Below are 5,516 nucleotides of genomic sequence, written 5' to 3' on the forward strand. Positions count from 1 at the left end.
ACCTTTTTTCTAATTATCAAGCATCCAATTCTGTTTAGAAAGAGTATATCTGATAATGAGGGGAGATGGTCTCTGGAATCAGACTCCTTGTGTTTGAATTTGGTGTCCACCACTTTCTGTGTGACTTTATGTCATCTATAAAATGGGGACATAAACCTCATAGTGTTGTTCTGTGGATGGAATGAAATAACACAGGCAGAGAACCTAGGATTGGTGGGAGGACGGTGTCCAGAACGCAGTACGTACTCAGGACATGTAATAGTTACAGCCATGATTTATTCTTTTTTTTTTTTTAAGAATTTTTAAAACTTTAATACAGTTCAAATCAGTAGGCCAGATTCACTTCAGCTCTTTCACTGCCAAACCTGGGGGCAGGGGCTGCTTCAGTTTCTCTGCCTTCTCCTTGTCCGTGATGACCAAGGTATAAAGGTATCTGCTGCACCAAACTTTAAACTTCATATTATCCCTATTTTTCTTGATCTTGACGGATTTGGCGTCCTTTCGCCTGGCCATGAGCAAAAAGTCCTTGATTTCTTGATTTTGCCAGGCATGGCTACGGCGGGCGGGGGACGAGGGAGGGGGGTGCCGCAGAGGGGCGCGCGGCCGGCACAGCAAGCGGCAAGAAAGGAGAGCCATGATTTATTCTTAACTCAATGTTTTATTTGGTTTCTATGATCACCTCCATTCCTTTTACATAATTTTTTTTCTACATTGAGTTTTTCTTTATGATACTGAGTGTGGAGCATATTTTAAATTCACAAAACACTTTTGGTCGTAAATCTAGTCCGGTAGAGATCTAGCACTGAGTGCACGTGGAAACTAAACCCAACAAAACACTCTTGCTTTGCTATACATCTGCTTATTTTTAATGGTGTAATTTATTACGACGGCAGATGATAACAGTGATAAGAATATGTAGAAGGCATTGTACTATTCTATTATTGACGACAGGAAAAGAAAGGCTAACATTCTTGAATAAAGTCAATTGTACTGGAACTCCTCAATAATGTTTAGGTTTCATATTTATGAATTCTAATGGTTCTAAACTACCTTTATTTGTGAGATTTCTGTGAAAAAATAACTTGCTTCTCAATTTTCTATCTAAAATATTGTTTTTGTAATGTGTTTTTCAAATAATCCTAGGTTTCTTATCAACACGGTGATCACCATATATCAATTATACTGTGACGTTTCTGTTTCTGTTCTTGATTTTGGGATGAAAATCCCAGTTCCTGGTCAGCTGAGATGAACAACCAAATAATTTTCTCAGGAAAAGGTCTGTATGTTTAAATGTTTGAATAGGAAAGTATCTTTCTATTGCTTTCTCATTAATTATAATTTAATCACAAGAATTGTAAACATTTTTTTTTCGTTCTGGAATCTTGGAAGATATATTTTTCTTTTCCTTTAAATAAAAAAAAATTCTAAAATTTAACTACGGAATCCATCTCTTTCTCCCCTATCTGCAATACTGTCCATTATTTCACATGAAACTCAGGAATCCTTTTAATCTATACACTCAAATATTTGCTTAACCAAGGGCATTTTCCTTAATTGTTATATTTTACCATTTTTTTCTTTCTATTGTTCTGCTCCTGCCTCTTCTGGAATGCCTATAATTCTCAAGTGATCTCTTGCTTTTCTGTCTTTCACATAAAACATCTCCTTATCATTTTTATCTGAGAACTAAAATATCCCCTATAAATTCAACATTTTTTCTGAATGTTTTCACCTCTTTGTTGACTTGACTAAGCCAGGTTGTCCCCTGAGGTCAAGTTCTCCCGTGTGTCCTCTGCATCCCGCCTACATCAATGCCAGAAGGTGACGGGTCTCCCTGCCTGCCATTACTTCTGAACAATCCATCCCCTTTCCACGGAAGCAAAGACTAAAAAAAAACAAAACAGGCTAAACAAAAATCTCTTCCTTGAAACTAAGATTGTCCACCTACACTATTTTCTGCCCCTGCTTGTTGTGTAATCTATTGACTATCATTCCCCTTTATTGAGTGAAGAGATTGATTCTAGATTTAGATTTTCCAGTCACATTAATGAGATTGGTTTTTTTGGTTTTGTTTTTGTTTTTTTGCCTTGCTTCTTTCATGATTTCCTCTCAGTCTTTGGCTTTTAACAGTTGGACTCTGATGTATCTAGGAGTGGATCCCTTTGCATTTCTCCTACTTTGAGTTCATCATGCCTTTTAATGCTTAGATTAGTATTTGGCATTGCTTTGAGATGTTTTCAGTCATTATTTCCTCAAATAACTTTTCTGCCCCTTTCTCTCTCATATCTCTTTCTGGGACTTCTATTGTGTGTATATTGGCATGTTTCAGTCCTTCAAAAACTCCCTGTTGCACTTACGATAATGACCTTTATATTTTATGACGCCCGTTGAAGGGTCCATAGGATTTGACACCTATATGCATTTTCAACTTTATTTTATGTCAATGTCTTTCTTTCTCTCACATCATGCTCTGCTTACATGGCTTCACAATTACTCCTAGATCAAAATTTATGAGGGAGGGGGGTGTGTGCCTGCAGTTGCTATTATCTGTGCCTTACGTGATCTTTTCTTATTCTTTATGTGGATCTTTTGTCTTATTCCCATCCTAGAGGCTGTTCTCAGAGAGGTCTTCCCTGACCGTCCTATCTGTCTTAGCTTCTCCCCTGCCCAAATATTCTCTACTACAACATCCAATTCATTTTCCCCATGGCACTTTTAAAAACCGGCAATTGTTTTTGACATTTTTTTATTATGTTATGTTAATCACCATACATTACATCATTAGCTTTTTTTTTTTTTTTAGTTTGTCAAAAGTTTAATTCAAAACCATAGACATTTCACTTCCGTTGTGTATAAGACACTCTGTGAGGGGCTGGTGATAGATTCAACAATTAATGAAATGTGTTCAAGGAATTTGGGGGATAACAGTTAATGTACACATGTATATACATAGCTAATCCTTGATGGGAGCAAACAATTAGCATATTCACCTATGTATATGCCCAAATAGAGCTACAGCTCTGTAAAAATTAAGGAGCTACAAACTTACAAAACCCACAATTTATACATGTATTAAGTTTTGCTGTGCTTTTTGCCCCAAAACACACAGAATTTCAAAGACTTTTTTCTTATCTAAAAATATGTCTTAGATTAGCTTTGAAATAAAATTGAAACACATTCTAATTGTCATGATTGCCCATTTTTTTAATTATGTTATGTTAATCACCATACATTACATCATTAGTTTTTGATGTAGTGTTCCATGATTCATTGTTTGCGGATAACACCCAGCAATTTTTTGTCTATTATTTGTTTTCTTATCATTGTCTACTCTCTCATTAGAATGTAAGCACCATGAGGTTGGAACCAAATCTGTCTTGTATCTCCAGTGGCTATTACAGTGCCTAGCATATAGTCAAAACTCATGAAATAAACGTTTGTTGTACAAAAAATTAATCTTTTTAGTTGTTAACTCTGAATTCTGGAAGGTTCTCAAATGTATGTTCTAGCTTGCTGATCCAAGGCAGATTTTAATTTTGCTATTGAAACTGGGGTTTCTCTACATTCTGTTTTTTTTTTTAAGTTAAAAAGTTCAAGTGCTTCTGTATGTGCTATTATTTCAATATATTTGTTCCTTATGGATTCTGACCCAGTTTCTTCATGTGTATTTTTAGGTCACAGAGAAAATGCCTTGTCATTTTTTAAAAATTTGTCTTACCAAGTGAGTGCCAGAAGTGTGCTTTTCTAGTTCATTGTTCTCCCCCAGTGGTGAGCTCTCCTTTCCTCCCTGGGGCATTTGGCATTATCTGAAGGCATTTTTGGTTGTCACACCTGGGGTGGGGTGCTGCTGGCACCTGGTGGATAGGGACCAGGGATCCTGCTCAACATCTTATAATGCACAGGGCAATTCCTCAACAAAGAATTATCTGATCTAAAATGTCAATAGTGCCCAAGTTGAGAAATTCTGTTCTAGGTAATATAGGGGAGAAAGGAATGTGTTAAATGATGCTACAGAAATGCAGTCAGCAACATCTAGAAAACAGGAAATTCAACGTAGGACTTGAGGAGATTGCAAAGGAAAAAGAAAAATAAGGGAAGAAGGGAGAGAGGGAAGGAAAGAGAGAGAGAGATTATACTTACAGATTGAAAGAAATAAGAGACATGTCAACCAGTTTCAATGAACAGAATTTATTTGGAACTTGATTTGAAAAAAAAAATTGTAAAAAATAAAATACTTGAGAGACAGGGAAACTGGAACATTGGATATTTGGTGATAATAAAAAATTTAGGTGTAATAATTTAGCTGTAATGATATGTAATTATACTTTACAAAAGAGCTCATATTTTAGAGATATGCACTGAACCATTTATGGATGAAATGATATGATATCTAAGGTTTGCTTCGAAATGGTCCAGTGGGGTTGAGGAAAATGGGTAGAAGGCATAGATAAAAAGAAAAGAATTAGTCATGTGTTAATAATTGTTAAATCTGATTTGTTAATTCTGTCTGTGTTGGTTTTCTATTGTTATATAAGAGTATCACTACAAACTTAGTGGATTAAAAGTACACACAACTATTATCTCACATTTTCTGTGTTCCAGGAGTCTAGGTTAGATAGGTCCCCTGCTTTGTGTCTCACGGGCTGCAATCAAAATGTCAATGAAGGTTGTGCTCTCATTTGAGATTCAGGGAAGGAAGAGTCTGCTTCTAAGCTTACTCAGATTGTTGACAGAATTCCGTTCCTTGTGGCTGTAGGATTGAGGGCTTCAATTTCTTGTTGGCTGTTAGCCAGGAGCCATGCTCAACTCCTAGTTACCACTCACAATTCTGATCATGTCATGTTCCCCAGGATGTCCTCTTGCTTCTGCAAAGCCCACAAAGGAGAGAGAGTGCAAAATGAAAGGAGGCTACCCGGCACACAAAATTCTACTGGCAGGAAGTAGGCTAACAAACTACTCAGCTGTAAACCCATGATAGCTTTCATGGAAAAGGACAGGTGACTCTGAAAACAAAGCCAAAGGCCCAGAGGAAGTAATCAAGAGCCACAAGGGAATTATTCCCAGGCACTGAAATTTAATTAAGAAACTCAGTATTTGCTTGGCTAGATTTCAGAATTGCTATGGAGCAGTGGCTTCTTTGTATCTTCTATTTCACCTTATGAAATGGGAATTTCTATAGCCACTATCCTATTCCTGTCTAACCATTAAATATTGTAGGGGACAGATAATTTATCTGTTTAGTTTTACAGATCCACAGATCAAAAGGCTTTATAGAATCTCATGGAGTCTCAAGGAGTCTCATCCATTCCTTGACCTAGAGATTATGGCTTCTGAATAGATATAGTAATGAGACAATATCTGGGGGAGAGGGGGCCCTTGGAAAAGAGTGAAACTATTTTACCGGTGGCAGGAAAAAGAATCTCTAGGGACCAGAGGGCAGACTGTAGCAGACTGCCTTGTAAGATGGCTCTCCATATCCCCACTTCCTTGTGTTCATGCCTTTGTGTGATCCCCCT

General features: G+C 36.9%; 1 pseudogene; it reads right to left on the minus strand.

The window, feature by feature from the left end:
* Positions 1–339: 339 nt before the first annotated feature.
* Positions 340–636, minus strand: LOC114216595 (large ribosomal subunit protein eL38 pseudogene; annotated as a pseudogene).
* Between the last annotated feature and the right edge of the window lie 4,880 nt (positions 637–5,516).

Source organism: Eumetopias jubatus, unplaced genomic scaffold (genome assembly GCF_037043125.1).
Source record: "Eumetopias jubatus isolate StellerSeaLion01/CBP00866 unplaced genomic scaffold, mEumJub1_p1.0 scaffold_8, whole genome shotgun sequence".
NCBI lineage: Eukaryota > Metazoa > Chordata > Mammalia > Carnivora > Otariidae > Eumetopias > Eumetopias jubatus.